At 33.5% G+C, this 17868-nt stretch overlaps 1 protein-coding gene and 1 pseudogene across 1 annotated transcript in view; both read left to right on the top strand.

The window, feature by feature from the left end:
• The window catches only part of LOC125808835 (UDP-glycosyltransferase 75C1), a 39641-nt gene that overhangs the window by 7019 nt on the left and 14754 nt on the right, over window positions 1-17868 (top strand). The window lies entirely within an intron of this gene.
• Window positions 14998-16409, top strand: LOC125808837 (UDP-glycosyltransferase 75C1-like; annotated as a pseudogene).

The following is a 17868-nucleotide window of genomic DNA, read 5'->3' as shown; positions in this document are numbered from 1 at the left end:
TTCTTTTCAATCTTGAGTGGTGGTTTAGCTTTCCAGCTCACATACTCGTACATTCAATGTACTGATGTCAGTTGGCCTGCATCTTATTATAATGCAGACACAGGTACCCAGGGCCAGCATCCGGTTCACCGTTGATCCAGTTGAGTACTTCAGAGTCAGTGGTGAGCCTCTTTGCATTCCGGAGGACTCAGTTATTTTGTTCTCTCAAGTTTTGTTTAATGAGGATGTCGTGGGGCCTGTCCCAGCATCCCTCTCAGTATTTTAGAGGCTTCATAGACAGTCAGTCAGTTGGTTTAGAGTCTCTCATCTATGTATATATGTAAATATTCTATTATTGAGACTCGAGTTGCCTTTTTGACCAGATGTTATTTTAAGCAGGTTGTTTTAAAAACCTTGCATTGCTTTGAGTTATTCCGCTGAGTTAAGAAAGTCAGGCCAAGGGTTCGCTTGGGGGCCAACGATGGTCTTCGAGTGCCAGTCACGTCCAGGGTGTAGGCTTGGGGCGTGACAACCACTTCTAAATGGGGGTCATCATCGGTGAACAACAAATTGAGACCCATCTTAACACTCCCCCGCATCCAGATTTCAACTGGAGCATGAACACTTCTAAATGGGGATCATCATCGGTGAACAACAAATTGGGACCCCGCACGTCCAGATCTCAACTGGAGCGTGAACACTTCTAAATGGGGGCTCATTATCGGTGAACAACAAATTAGGATGTGCCTAGCTAGCTTTGATACCATTTAAAATATATGACATGGGTCTAACTCAACCCTAAATGATAGCTCATGAGGGGAGGTTTGTCCAAGTCCATATAAGGAGACCAAATTTCCATCCCTCTACCGACATGGGACATCTTAACAATTTGATTTCAATTTTTGCTATTTAGGGACAAAGTGCTACGTTTTATCATTGATTTAATCGAACTAAGGAGTAATTTTTATCTATATTTTCTATTTGTACTAAGAAATTGTTAACTTTCAAGAACCAAAATCTTTTAAACCATAAGCTTTAGAGACTTTGCCTCTGTTGCTTACTATGTATGTATACCTTCAAGAGAAGCACGACATTTTCCTCCAATAGAAAGATTATCAAAACATGTGAAATTAGAAATAAGGAAGAACCTATATTTATGGTTAATATATGTTGTCCTTCCTTCAAGAGAGGAAAATCAAATATGATAAAAAAAAATAAAAATTAGAACAAACAATAACATCAGATAATAGTACACAAAAACTCGAATTGTTTCTTGTTCAATAAAATTATCACGCTGTAAATCAACAAAACTCAAAGTTATGTCTCTTTCACCTTCAAGTTTACCTACTATTATAGCATGGCATACATATCATTTCAAAATGAAAATAAACCAGCTACAATACAACTTCATATGTTATTGTTACATTTTATTAAAAGAAAATATGAGTGCAAAGACAACACACCCCCTACCCACCCACCCCAAACACACATAATTGCTTCATATATTATTGTTACATTTTATTAAAAGAAAATATGAGTGCAAAGACAACACACCCCCTACCCACCCACCCCAAACACACATGATTGCAGTAATCACTTATAAATATTGGAACCATTATTGTTTGCTTAAAACGTACACTCAATGAATAGTTCGATTATCCACATGATGTACTATTGATAGAACCAACAAACAACAAGGTGATTGTGTCTTTAAGGAAGTTTCTTGAATCTGTAAAATCATCCTCTTGGAGGATATTTACGAGGCGTGAAAGATTTAAGGCAGGTTCGAGGACAAACGTTGGTACTTGGATAGCATGTAAATAATCAGTGTTTATATCTTTCCATGCATTTGCAATTTGCCTTTGAGCCTCAACATATGCCTCTTGTTTTGAAGCTCCATATTCTTTCATGTAACATTCAATGAATGAAGGTCCATGTTCCCTTTGTTGTTCGTGCTGCATGCATCAAATACAATTCAGTATGACGTTTAAATTAAACATCTATTTTTATAAGTTCAAACTATATATATAATACGTTGGTGTATATACTATATATATATATATATATATATATATATATATATATATATATATACTTACTTCATGGACGAATTTATATCCAACGAGACTTTCGAATGGATGATAAATGAGTCTTTGATCGCACCAGCTACATTACTAATCAATAGATTAAAGGACGATATTATTGGACATGAAGTAAGTATGTATATATATATATATATATATATATATATATATACTTACTTCATGGACGAATTTATATCCAACGAGACTTTCGAATGGATGATAAATGAGTCTTTGATCGCTCCAGCTACATTACTAATCAATAGATTAAAGGACGATATTATTGGACATGAAGTAAGTATATATATATATACTTACTTCATGTCCAATAATATCGTCCTTTAATCTATTGATTAGTAATGTAGCTGGAGCGATCAAAGACTCATTTATCATCCATTCGAAAGTCTCGTTGGATATAAATTCGTCCGCAACAGTCAAACAAGTAGTCAAAAGCAATTGAACGGCAACAGTTAGAGTAGCGTTTTTCTTATATTCCTCGCATTTTGGAATAATATCATCTCTCAACCATTCCGCTTCCTTAAGATAACTTCTGATCCACTTATTTATCTAAATAAATAAATAAATATATTGATTAGAAGCATTAAATATTTGTAATCATCAGTGATATCTATCTCCGGTTTAACTGATTGATGGGACCACTTACCTCAATTTTTGCATAGTAGACATAGTCTGTTTTACTATCTTTGGTCAATTCTTTTTCCATTTCATCAAAGTAATCTAAAAAGACTTGCTAAAGTGGTCTCATATAGGAGGATATCGAATCCATAGCACTAATATCACATCTGCACATGCATAAATTTATAACACATATTTCTTACTCAAAATGTAACAACATTATATTGTAAAGAGTTAAAGTAATTAAGTTTTACCTCTCGACTGCATCGGTGTAAGGCACAAGTTCGTCATAAGTTGCATAAGCATCATAGAGATCATCAGTGATGGTAATGATAACCATTATTTTTGTTATCGTCCTTCTTGCATGTCCATATTGAGGCCCAAAAGACATCCCCATTGCCCAAAAATAACATTCCACCAATTTGTCTCTTGCATATGGATATTTGTTTTCATGATCCAAATTCTTCCACCACCTATATATGTATATAATATTTATAATATATCACACAATGTGCGTGTGAGTGTCTATATATATATATATATATATATATATATGTATGTGTGTGTGTGAGAGAGAGAGATTAATTAAAGACGATATATGCATAAATTTATATACCTTGTAAGTTCACTAAGCTCTCTTTGGTGCATCTTTTGCAAAATGTGGAAGTCCAATTTTGCAAATTTCGAAAGCAAATCATCATGTGATTCAATGGTCTCATAAATACGTATGTATTTACGAGCTACCACTCTTGGTACATTTGTATGAATGGGCTGGATCAAGGCTTCACTAACTTGGGCCTTGAGTGGGTTGTCCAATTTAGGGCCCATGGACTTGAGATGAGTGATGGTAAAAGTTAGAGCTTCTTCAAGAATTTCTTCTCCGTGTACTCTTAGATGTGCTGCTTCGTATAAACTTAATAAGCCTGGAACATCTTTAGTAAGAGTTTCCTTGAATTTTCCGTCGTCGCTGGTGAATTTTTTTGAACACATCTGATTAATTGTAGTCATAGTTAGATATTAAACAACCTTTTTGGAGATATATACTAAAGTTTTAACTTATAAGCCTCATATAACTACTATAAATATTATATTTTTCAATTTATAAAAAAATTGAATTCATAAAGATTAAATTCTGAATTCATCTCGTCAATATTTTACTTTTGACCAGAAAGGAATTAGTAATCAACATTGATAAGCTACAGAGGATAATTAGAGAGATACGATACCAGAAGACATGTAATGCCTTTGTCGTCTCACTAGTCTAAAACGAAGAGCAACAACGCAAAGATCATAGTCGTTATCTTCATTTTTATTTTGTTTGGATTCATCAAAAATATTATGAATGGATGTTTTGATTTCGTTTTCGAAATGATATGCCACTCCCAATCGTTGGATTGTATCAATCAAGACAAGTTTTTGTGTACTATTATCAGGAGTTTCCACTAACATTTGCCTGACTTTTTCTTTCAATTCTTCAAGTTCAACTTTTTCTTGGCTACTAATTTCCTGCACCAAATGTTTAATGTTATTATATATTGTTCTACTACCTATAAATAGCAACAAATGCAATACAATAATAATAATATAATCAGTATATTTCTATAGGTGAGATTAAAAGAAGGTAGAGTGCATCTTACCTCTACCTCGTGGAGGTACAACCGTACATGTACTATTTCAGTAGTAAAAATGACATATCATATAATAGAAACATGGAACAATAACAATAATTAAACAATACAATAATCAAAGCACATAAAATTATGAGAGGTAATAGAAATCGTAGGACGAGAAATTATGAAAATATTGCTAGCTACTAGCTACTACTGATCATGATATGAACAAAAAAACAAATACGATATATCAAACTTATCACCAAGCCTATCTCACATAAAAGCGGAAAATACTGTGAGTTGAGGAGTGTAGGAAAGGAAATAATCTCCCCAAACACTTGAATGATAATTTGCCAATGGACGTGTGATAGTAGGATCAACCATTGCTTATAATTGATTCTTAATTTTTTTTTCTTTCTCTCTCTAAAATGCTTTAATTATTACAATTTGAGATATGTTGCTATATTTGGTGAGGTATTTTATAGGGATTTGGCTCAACATCATTATCGTTCTCTTTATTTTTTTAATTATCAATGGACGTGTGATAGTAGGATCAACTAGGGGTGTGCATTCGGTTTTCCAATTTGGTTTTGCACTATTCGGTTTGGATTTTTTGGTTTTTGATTTTATAAAAATGTAATCCAATCCGATCCAAAATCAATTTGGTTTGGTTTTCCTCTATTCGGTTCGATTTTTTTCGATTTGGTTATTTAGTTATGTCAATAATTAATAACATAACCAAAGTAATAATATTTAATTCCTTAAATATACTTTCTAATATAAATCATAAGTAAAACTTAAAACACAATACTTATAAGTATTATAGATGTAATTCAAACATAAAATATAAACGTAATCATCATGAAAGGCAATAACCAAAAAGGGACAAAAGTGGTTAACTCCAACTTAATTCTAAACCTAAACATTATATATATATATATATATATATATATAATAATCATTTTTTTTTTGTTTTTTGATTTTTATTTTTTAAAATCCGAAACCAAACCAAAAAACCAAATAAAGTAATTTATTAATCCAAAACCAATCCGAAAAACCAAAAAATCAATCCAAATAAAAATTCGATTTGACTTGGTTTAAGTAAACGGGCGTAGCAGTTCTTCTTTCAAGCTCAAAATAGGTTGTCTATTGCTACATCTCCTTCCTGATACCCCCCGGGAATCACATCTCATCAAGCCTAGAATCCAATCTCACTCACTTATTCACTTATGATGATATTTTGAGTTTGAAAGACAGAGCAGAGCTCGGAAGTAATGCTTTCTTCTCCTATGATATTTCTAGGTGCCATACCAATTTCGACCCCGATCTGTCTACGCATTGAATGAATTCCATTAATTCGGGTATAAGGCCTTATTCGGTTTAATCCGAATAGTGCACACCCCTAGGATCAACCATTGCTTATAATGGATTCTTAATTTTTTTTTCTTTCTCTCTCTAAAATGCTTTAATTATTACAATTTGAGATATGAGAGAGAAAATATTTAATTTTATTTAAACTTCTAAAATAAACAACTACTTTTAAAAATTTACGAAATATAACTTGAGATAGAAAGACCACTAAAGTCGGAGAGTCATTTGGAAAGAATTAAAATCTTGAAATTTGCTAAGTGAGGAAAAGTGAGTTTTTGGCCAACTTCAAACGACCATAACTCCTATCTCAGGACAATTTAGGTATAATTCCAGATATGGTTGGAAAGCCCTTGGAATGATATTTTCAACGCTGTCAAGTTTGTGCGATTCCGAGTTCGTATGAGCAAGTTATCCCCTTTGGAAATTAGGCTGTTGGATTAAGGAAATGTCTGAAACCGGGATTTTAAAGGGTATTTTAGTCTTTTCACTACCCTATTATTTTAATCTGATTTTAGGAGTTTAATATGGGTCAATTCAGAACTTAGTAAGTTTTAGAATTTGGAATTTCACGCTAGGGCTAAGGAGAAAGGAGAAGATAAAAGAAGAAGAAGAAAAGGGCAAGATTCGCCAAGATCGCTCTAGTTTGATCGTTGTTTCGCCAAGGATTTACTTCGATCAGGTATGTGAGGCTCTCATAACGTTGGGATCGTTCTCCCACGTCCCAAGCATATAAATTTCAGTTTGGATTCGTCCTAAAAGTGTTTGAATGTTGATGATCTTGATGCCTATTCTTGAATTCATATATTGTTCTTGAATTTGCTTGAGTTGGGAAGTTTCTAAGTTCGTTACGTCGCATTATAGAGTCGTTTCGAGTTAGGTTCTTAGGTACATTTGCTGGGTATCTGTTCTAAAAGTAATTTAAGAAAAAGAACCGAGTTTAGCCGAATTGGGACTGGAAAACGAAGAAGAGTGCTTGCGTGTCGCGCTTCTGGTCCCAGATTTTGAAAATTTCTACTTCGCGTCGCGGAGCTGACACGAGGTGTTCTGCCTCAAAAGATGATTTTGAAACCAAAATTTAATTATGCCTCCGCGTCGTGGACTCTCCTTCGTATTTCGATGTTCGGTCTTTTCTCATGTTTAGCTATCTAAAATCATTCCTAAACAACATGAGATCTTTCCAATCACAAATCTTAATCCTTGAATCCATAATTCAATTCAAGGATCAGTTAAGAGTCAACGTCAAGAGAAGTCAAGAGTCAAGATAAGATAAGTTCTTAAAGTTTTCAAAACGACTTTCACAAATGTTTTAACTTTGTTTTAAGACTTAAGTTTTGAGTTCAGTAAAGAGTAAAATTGAAGTTCTTTTCTTCAAAGAAACATATGGGGACTAAGTATTCCCAAAGAGATTTAAAATGTTTTACACATTTAATATGAACGAAAACTGAGATTTCCAGAGGGCCTTCGGGCTAGTTTTCAGAAAAGAGCAATAGCTTTCTAAATGAAGCAAGCAGGGAAACTGAGATTTCCAAGATAGCCTTTGAGCTAAGTTTTGAGCACTAATCTCAAATCACAGAAGAAGTGTGTTTTTAAACATAAAGAGCTAGTATATTTTTGGGAGTAGTATTAAGCACTGATGGGAAGAGTCCATACAACTATCAGCCCCCTTAAACCATGTAGCCATCATGAGTAGAAAAGGGTCATACTTTTTAGATGAACCCTTTCCGAAGTAGACTTGTAGATCCATTAGGCAGTTCAGGTCTTATACCTTTGGCCGGGTATAGGAGTGCTGGCAGCATGAGGAAGATCGTTGTATCATCACTATAGCTCTTAAGTGATGGTTGTCGGTTAGAGAAACTCCCACAAAAGTATTGTATTTTTATATACATCAATTTATTTGTATTTTTACATACATCTCATAGTTATTTGTATCTTTGCATACATACAGAGTTGATAGCATGTTTTCAAACAACTTTTCTTTATATTGCACTTGCTTTTAAATTGTTTTATATTGAAATGAGTTCAGTCAGGTTGAGTTGAGTTGAGCCAGGTAAGTTCTTCAGTTTCTCTCATATTCTTTCTAGCCTATGTTGTTTTAGCATTCCAACTCACATACTCGTACATTCAATGTACTGATGCCAATTGGCCTGTATCGTATTATGATGCAGATACAGGTAATCAGGATCAGCATCCAGCGCCTCGTTGATCAGGTTCAGCACTCAGAGTCAGTTGGTGAGCCTCCTTGCATTCCGGAGGATCCATTTCATTGCTTTCTAGTTTAGTTCATTAGGATGTTGTGGGGCATGTCCCGACATACATCTCAGTTGTTTAGAGGTTTCATAGACAGATAGACAGTCATTTAGTCAATTCAGTTATCTTTACTTTTCATTTCATATGTTAAAGACTTGAGTTTGCCTTCATTGCCAATTGAATGCTCATTTATAACATTCTAGTTGCTTCATGAATGTGTATGTGATGAGTTAAGTCTTCCGTTGAGTTAAGTAAGTCAGGCCAAGGGTTCACTCGGGGCCAGCAATGGTCTTCGAGTGCTAATCCCGCCCAGGGTGTAGGCTCGGGGAGTGACAGTGATCCTATAAATTCATTTTTTATGTTTGACACGAAACTCTAATTTTATGGGATCACACCGAGTAATTCACAGGCAGATTCAATGTTAAATTTTCACTAAAGAGATTTAAAGTATGTATCATCTCTCCATAATTTAGATATTTGTAAATTTCAAAAATATTACAAAGGGTAAAATGAAAGAGAAAATAATTAATTTTATTTAAACTTCTAAAATAAACGACTACTTTTAAAAATTCACAACATATAACTTGAGACGAAAAGACCACTAAAGTCTGGAAAAAAAGGTAAGGTCTTACTTTCCTTTGCCACTCAAGTGTACGGCATCTGCCGTGCTTAGGCCCCTTCTTCCCTTACCTAATGAAAGAGTCCACCACCTGCAAGAGGATAGCAAGTTCCAAATTATGTCTCGGTAGGACATGTATTTCTGGAGAGTCATTTGGATAACTATGGGTATTTATGACTTGACCCTTCATAATCTGAAGAGTCATTTGGATAACTATTAGGGTATTTATGACTTGACCCTTCATAATCCCAAGAGTCATTTGGATAACTATTAGGGGTCGTTTGGTGTGAGGGATAATACCAAATAATCTCGGGATTAAATTATAGTACCGCTTATTTTGTTGTTTGGTTGGCAAGTTCGGGATAACTTATCCCGGGATTAATAATTAATACCGGGATAAGTTATCCCTCTCTTGGGGTGGTATAGTAATCCCGGGATAAGTTATCCCGGGATAAAATAGGTAAATGACAAAAATGTCTCTTTCAACCCTTTTGTTATATTACTTTTTACATTAATGAAGGGCATTTTTGTAAACAAATAAATTGTTCTTAAAATTTATTATTTTGAATACAACAAACCAAACACTCAATAAAAAATAATCTCAACACAACTTATCCCATCATAACTAATCCCAACATAACTTATCCCAACATAATTTATCCCATCATAACTCATTTTCAAACCAAACAACCCCTTAGGGTATTTATGACTTGACCCTTCATAATCCCAAGAATCCAAAAAGAATTTTGCTCCTCTCTATTTTCTTTTTCTTCATTTTTTTCAAGTATTTATTTGGATAAGATACACATGTTAAATCAATAATTGAGATTTATCTTTCCCTTTAATAATTTTTTGGCAAATTGAAGGGAGACAAAATAGCATGCGTCTTTCCCCATTATTGAATGAAACGACTAATGAATGAGTATATTATTGACTCTAATGAGTTCATATGCTGGCAGGCAAGTATCTAAATGTGAGATCTGCTCACATAATCAGACCAACCAATAATAGAGGCATAGGCGTGTTCAAAATGAGTGAAACAATTCAACAAAAAGCCTACAGATTTCCACAAATAGCAGTACACCTCATAATTTTCCTAATATGCAACTATCTTACATTTAATATATGTATCTAAAACAAAATTTAACCATATATACTGTGTAATTTATCAATAAATAGGGCTATATATGTACACAACACCCTTTCAGGTAATTGGTACAAATACTAATAGAAAGAAGCACCCTACTTAAAGCAGTGATCACTTTGAAATAGATGTAGGCATCAACACGATTATCCTGATCATATATTAACACGTTCAAAAAGTATCATGGTAATCATGTCTTTAAAGAACTTTATCGAATCTGTATACTCATTCCCTTGGAAAATATCTATTTAGTGATGTATATTTTTATACTAGATCGGTGATAGCCCGTGCTTAGCACGGGCCCAACATTCTTGAATTTTGATTCAACAATTAACTAAATTATTGATTTTCTTGCATCATTATAAGAACTTTGACTAATAAAAATGTTAATAACTATCATCACCGAATTCAAAACAGTAGAAAAAAGAAGTGGACATAACTATTCTCCTAAATCAGCAAAAGAGAAAAGGGAAAATGTTGAGAACTATTTTGAGGTACACAACAAACACATAGGCATAATAATACAACATTAGTTTACAGAGAAAATAAAAAAGGTCTTTTTTATATTATTAAGGTTTACAAGTATGCTTTGGAAGATATGATAAATCAAGTGTAGGCTCATTGAGCCTCTTTTCCAATACATCTAGAAAGAAATGAATCCAGAGTCACCATGGAATGACATAGATCTGCAGCTCTTGTTTCTCCTCCATTTTCCTTTTTGTTTCCTCTGCTGAGCCATAAAGTTAGGCAGAGCACTTGAATCTGTTCCAAAACTTTCTTCAATAGGTCAAAATGAGTAACATATGTATGAAAAGTTTGAGCAAAAATTATCAGTTCAATTTAATCCTCCCCCCACCCACAATATAGAAAAAGAGATAACCTTTGAATTTCCAGATAAACAAAGATTTCCGTAATCGAAAACAAAAAAATCAAAATCAAGCCAAAACTAATAATTAATGTCAATACCTTTTCCTCCTCAAGCTTCTTGATATCATCATTATCTCCAAAATAGGTGGAAATTCAAATGTTTCATATGAAACTCGTACATTTCAGCACATATAACTTGGAGCAAAAATAAAAAAGTAGCTTTAGTTCATTTACAGATATCACCACTAAAGCTCCTGAAAAGAGTTTGGAGGAGAAAATAACATCAATTTTATAGTATATGTATGTATATGCGTGTGTGTCTTTTAGTTTATACTGTTAAATATGTAGCCGAATCAAAGTTTTTCTGTCTTTTTTTTTTTATTGCAGGACTCGTGTCAGGGTCAATGACCTTTATGCTTTTCATTTTCAAAAACTTAAATCATACATGCAAATCAAAAAAATATATATATATTTTCTAAGATCATTTTTTGACAATGCAGTGTTCATCCATCAGTCTATCGCCCTCAAATTAAGGATTTGTATCAATTTTAAAAGCGAGTACTCTATTTAATTGAACTAATAGAAATGGAATGTAAACTACACTAACCTTGTTGTGTCGTGCATAGTCTTCCTTTTGCAATAGAGTACCATTCTGAAAATTCATTTCTAGTCCTTTTTTTCATGTAGATGGTAAAATTATAATTACCTTTGTAAACAGATTAAGTTAGTGTGATGCTGACTTAGCAAAACAGACATACCTCTATCTGAAGTAATCAGTGGGAGTGGAAAATACTTTTCTGTTGCATCATATCTACTTGATATTAGTCTCAGTATTCAGACAAACAATATTTAGACACATCGAACTTATTAGATTAGTCAAAATTTCCCAATTTCCCTGCCTCACCTACTTCAAAGATAGAGGTGCAAGCAGTTGTTTTGTAGCTGCGGAAGTATGCATGTCCTGCAAAATAGTAGGAGAGAAAGTAGTGTAAATGGTAGTAAATAAATTTATGTACAAAAGTATATCTATATATACACAAGCGACATTATGTGAATTTTTTTTTCCGACTTTTATCTAGCTAACAAACGATTAAAAGTTGGAAGCACACTTTGATTTTCATATGACTCTCAACTTCAGACGAAGACGCTGTATCATTTGACTGTTGCAAGACTCACCGCCTTTATGATTCAACTCTTTTAGCTCGCTGTTGTGATAGAATTTACCTGCGACATTTATACATATCTAGCATGACATAACATGTTTCTATGGTACACCATTGTTCGTTTATGATTCCAAGCTCGTGGACCGCAATGCTTTATTTCTTCCTGCATATGAGCAAACTGCATCTTCTGGAGTGTACCCATCCTTGCTAGATGCAAGACCATGGGTATCCTGGCGACTTATGCATTCAGAAGGGATATCGTCAGATACTTGTACAGTGAAATGCAAATCACTATCATATCTGAAAACCAAAGAATCCCCAGTTTCAAGGCAGTGATATTTAACAAATGAAACCCATCCATTGTGGAAGATTAAATCATCATCTTGCTGTATTAAGTCCACAGGCCAAGAATTTCCACTGGCATCCACCAAAATTGTTGTTCCGGAAGCCCTTCCTTCCATATGTTTAATGAATTTTGGTGGAATTTTCTGCAATATAGAAATCAAAGCAATTACTGTAAGCTTTGCAAGAGTTGATAATATAAAGTTCTTCAGTAGAGAGTAATTTTCAATTTCGTGTAAGGGCCCGTTTGGCAATGCGATATGGTATTCATGATATGGAATCATGATATGGTATCATGATATGAAATCATGAGATGAAATTGAAGGTTTGTTTGGACATGCGATATGGAATTTTAGAAAAACGTTGATTCCATCTCACAACAAACGCCTACTAAGAAGCTGCCATGATTTGGTTTATTGTAAAAGTTCTACTTTGACAAATTGGCCTGGCAGCATCAAATTGCAATTGAACATACATATTGTTTGATAATACTAACAAGTAGAAAATACGCAATGGACTGATAGAGAAGTATGTTACACATAAAATGTGGATAAAAATAAGAAAATCAAAGTTATTCAATTGCTTTGGCATATTATCGAACACCTTAAAGTCATTACTTATCTTTGTAGAATCACCTAACAATACATGCAAATAAACAGAGAGAAGAACATACCATCAATCATCATCGCACTATGAATAGGAAAAGCACAGATTTCCAACACTGAAAGTGGGAAATACAAATACCCTGCAAGCCATCAAATATGAAAAAGATGAGATTATATATTTAAATATGAGAAGTATAAGATTATATATTGGAAACAACACAATATTGAAAACAGAAAACCCACCAGAAATTAACAACAGTTGAATGTGAAAGATTCTGTAGCTATAAGGAACTACAGAAAAATAACAAAAACTAAAGAATTTACCGGAAGAAAGAAGGCTTACCTTGCATAAGCATAAGTGAAAGTTTCACATTCTTCTGAGTTCCTCAGCCAACATCAGTCGATGTAATATCACATTTAAGATAGACGTCCCCATCTAATCTACAAACGTCGATCAACCAAATCAATCAAAAAAAAAAAGAAGAGTGCATGAATCCATTAAACAGGGGTCTATGTTCATGAAAGAGGGTTTCACACTATTTGATTTGATTCTTAACTAAAGGTGCATGTCAAATTAAATAGTCAATAGTGCCTTAAACATGACATCTTAACCATTTTTTAATTCTTCTTGAACATAATTTCTTCTGTATAAGTTATATCTGAGTCATATTTGAAAGATTACCAATTCACAAATTTGAATCATTTTATCAAATTGAGCCCATCTCACAACTGATAAAAAAAAAATTAGCACAATTGATCAATCAGTAGTACACAAAAGAAATAAAAATAAATAGTACCCAAAAGAAATAACAAACAACTCATTATTATCATCTAGATGTATTCAAATCAATGGCCTTTTCTTCTTAACCCTAATTTTGAACCAAGGAAATAGAAATAATCTGAGAAACATAAACCAAGGAAATAGAAATAATATGAGAAACATAATAAAATAAAGTGTGAAATAATCAGCTTTAACTAGTAGAACATTTGTCAAAAGATGAAAACATATATGGCACTAATGAGTTATGTACTTCTTTAACCTTAGTGTCATCTCTGTTGTGAATTTTTTGTTCCTTCCTTTTAAGACTCTGACACTGCCACGACATTCCGTCGTTTTTGTTGGAAAACACGTGTTTATCAACATATTGTACATGTCTTTCTAATGTAGAGGGGCAAGTACCAATTTACCCCTAAATCAATTCACAAATCTTAGACCAACTTTAAGTACAATTTAAATTGCTTTACGTACAAACACATATTCCAGTGTTCGTCCTCCCAACTGTCCCTTATTAATAAGGGTAATTATTACATAAGGTCTCTGCTCTGATCCCATGTTAAATTAGGTCTTAGACCTAACTCACACCCCAAAATCTAGCTCAAATGGAGGAGAATTGTCCAAGTCTTATAATGAGTCCACCCATCTCATTAATCATTAATGTGGGACTTTTGTCATTCGTTAACACTGATACATCCCTATCATTTGCAAGGTATCGAACAACCAAGGAATGTATCTGAGAGTAATGAAAATCCAAGATTTTTGTAATTGAAAAAACTTTTGAGATAAGATGTAATTAGCCCCAAATATATGGGGTTCATATATATATATTTCATGATCCAAATTTGAATCCAAGAGCCAAAAGTTAGGGTCACGTAAAGACCAAGAAGAGGGCCAAAATTTCAGTCCAAAGTGTGTTGAATTCTCAACCAACCAAGGGCTGAAAATCACAGCACTATATATAAGCCCAATATGAGATGAAGTCACATGGGTTTTTGGTGCAAATTTGCCAATTCTCCTCTTATTGTTGTTAAGCTAATTTTAGGAAGAAGTTTGTTATTATTTTTAAATGTTCTCCTAGTTTAATAGTTTTATAGATAGGAATAATGATTGTATACAATAATTTACCCCTTTTAAACACATTTGTAAAATTATACAGAATATATTATTATCTTTCACTATTCGTGTCTAAATATTAATTGACAGTGGGTACTTCCCCTCTCCCTCTTTTGCTATTTTTTTTTTAATTTTAAATTCGAAACATTGAGCATAATCTATACAACTTTTTCATGGCTATCATTGTCTAAAAGGATATAAAATGTTTTTAACATATTTCTTGGTAACTTCTTGTTGTTTAATTCTACAAGAATTTTTATCCTATATGAATTATTGGCTACATTTCTTTGAAATAATCGATGAATTAATTTTATTATATAATGCATTTTGTCACCATAAACGTCATCAATGGTCACATTTCAATAATTTTCTCTTATATAAGCTCTCATTAGTTAAAACCTTACGTTCTACCATAGATTAATTAATAAAATTCTATCTTACACAAAAGAATTATGGAAAACTTGAAGAATGATTGTCATGTTCTTCTTGTAACATTTCCAGGTCAAGGTCATATTAATCCATCTCTTCAGTTTGCCAAAAAATTAGTTAATTTAGGAATAAAAGTCACTTTTTCCACTAGCCTAACAGCTTTTAATCGTATTTCCAAGCTTCCAAATATCGAAGGATTAAGCTTTACTCCTTTTTATGATGGCTATGATGGAAAATTTAAAGGATCACTAGATGAAATCGAGTCATTTTATTCTTCCCTAGTAAGTCATGGTTCTGAATTCGTAACTCAAATCATAGAATCTAGGGCGGCTGAGGGCCGCCCTTTCAAACGTGTCATTTACACAACCCTTATGGCATGGGTTGGTATAGTGGCTAAGGGCATTAATATCCCATCTACATTTTTTTGGATTCAACCCGCCACGGTCTTGGACATTTATTATTATTGCTTCACTGACTATGCTGATTGTTTTAAGAATTGTTCTGAAGATCAAGTTGTAGATCTTCCAGGATTACCTCGACTAAGTCCTCGTGATTTTCCCTCGTTTGTGTTCACCGATGTGAATTCTAAGTATGGTTGGGAGTTAAGTCTATCATAGACCAAATTGAGTTATTGAATAGTGAAGAAAATCCAAGAGTACTTGTGAACACTTTTGATGATTTGGAATTTGATGCTTTGAGGGCATTGAGGAATTTAACTATGGTTGGAATTGGTCCTTCAATTCCTTCAGCTTTTCTTGATGGAAATGATCCTTTAGATAAGTCATTCAGAGCTGATTTAAGATGGAGTTCGGAAAATTACATGGATTGGTTGGATACAATGACTAAAGAATCTGTTATTTACATAGCATTTGGTAGTTACTCTGAGATATCAAGTCAATTGATGGAGGAGATAGGTCAAGGATTGATAAAATGTGGAAGACCATTTTTGTGGGTGATTAGGGAAGAAAAAGAAGGGGGATATCCAGAGGAAAAATTGACTTGTAAAGAGGAACTAGAAAAACAAGAGAAAATCGTGCGTTGGTGCTCGCAAGTGGAAGTGTTACAACACCCGTCTTTAGGTTGTTTTTTGACTCACTGTGGATGGAATTCGACTTTAGAGAGCCTATCTTTTGGCATGCCGATCGTGGCGTGTCCGTTGTGGACCGATCAAGGTTGCAACGCTAAGCTCATTCAAGATGTTTGGAAGATTGGTGTCAGAGTGAATGCCAGTGAAGAAGGTGTCGTCGAAAGAGATGAGTTCAAGAGGTGTATGGATATCGTGATGGAACATGGAGAGAAAAGGGAGGAGCTTAAGAAGAATGCCAAGAAATGGAAGGATTTGGCCAAGGAAGCTATGAAGGAAAATGGTTCATCAAATGTAAATCTCAAAGCTTATGTTAATGAGATTTTACTCGGTCATTAAAGACAGTTTGATGCACAAAAGTTCAAAAATCCCCATTCATGCAAAGTCTGAATCATTATAAAAAAATAAAAATAAATAAATACGTATCGTTCTTTTCTTGTAACACCTTAGCCTATTTATGTTACACGTATTACGTACGCATAATTATTTAAACAATTATGTAAATTAAAGAGTAATTAAGCATCGTATTTAGGTTAATGACATTAGTTAAGTTTTAGTTTTTGTTTGTATTTGAATTGTTAGTACTTTGAGAATGATGGACACGTGATAAAGTCCGTAGAAATGTGTTAGGTATAATGCCAGATTCAAGTAATTTTTTTATCAAAAAATAAAATAAAATACACGTTGATGTGTTAGGAATAATGCCAGATTCAAGTAATTTTTTATCAAAAAAATAAATAAAATACACAATGATTAATTAATTAGTGACAAAAAGTAAAGGCTTAGAATTCTCATGAAACAAGATTAATGGCTCGGATGGTAAGTATCCTTTACCTTCAATTCTAATATTGTGAAGTTTGAGTCACTAAAAAACAAAAAAGGCGAAAACTCCTAAGGAGTAATAAAAAAATATTAAAATTCTTCCGATTCCAATCCATATTACCTGAAGTCTTATCTTTTACAAATTGAGGGGCTACCTTTTTTTTATGAAAAAACAATATATAAATTGAATCAGTGAAGAAAATCCAAAAATTCTGGTGAATACCTTTGATGATTTGGAATTTGATGCTTTGAGGATTTTGAAGAATGTGACTATGATTGGAATTGGGCCTTCAATTCCATCAATTTTTCTTGATGATAATTCTTTTCGAGCTGATATGATTGAGATTAGTTCAAAAAACTATATGAATTGGTTGGATTTAATGACAAAAGGATCAGTTATTTACGTAGCATTTGGTAGTTACATTGAGACATCAAGTCAATTGATGGAGGAGATTGGTCAAGGGTTGTTGAAATGTGGAAGACCATTTTTGTGGGTGACTAGAGAAGGACCAAATGAGGAAAAGTTGACTTGCAAAGATGAATTGGAAAAGCAGGGAAAGTTAGTGAGTTGGTGCTCACAAGTGGAAGTTTTGAAACACCCTTCTGTTGGTTGCTTTCTGACTCATTGTGGGTGGAATTCCACTCTAGAGAGCATAGCTTCTGGGGTGCCCATCGTTGCATGTCCAATTTGGAACGATCAACTTTGTAACGCGAAGCTCATTCAAGATGTCTGGAAGAATGGCGTTAGGGTAAATACCAGTGACAGAGGTATTGCTAAAAGAGATGAGTTTGAGAGGTGTATAGAGATCGTGATGGGAAGCGGCAAAGAAGGGGAAAAATTGAAAAGGAATGCCAAGAAATGGAGCGATTTATCTAAGAAAGCTATGAAGGAAAATGGTTCATCAACTGTGAATCTCAAGACTTATGCTTATGAATTTTTACTTGGTGGTAGTTAGTTTAAATAAATAAAAATAAAAA

This window comes from Solanum verrucosum, unplaced genomic scaffold, assembly GCF_900185275.1.
Source record: "Solanum verrucosum unplaced genomic scaffold, falcon-dt-bn FXZP01000218.1, whole genome shotgun sequence".
NCBI classification, from domain to species: Eukaryota; Viridiplantae; Streptophyta; class Magnoliopsida; order Solanales; family Solanaceae; genus Solanum; species Solanum verrucosum.
The sequence above is the reverse complement of the archived record's forward strand: the minus strand, read 5'-3'. Positions and strand labels throughout refer to the sequence as shown.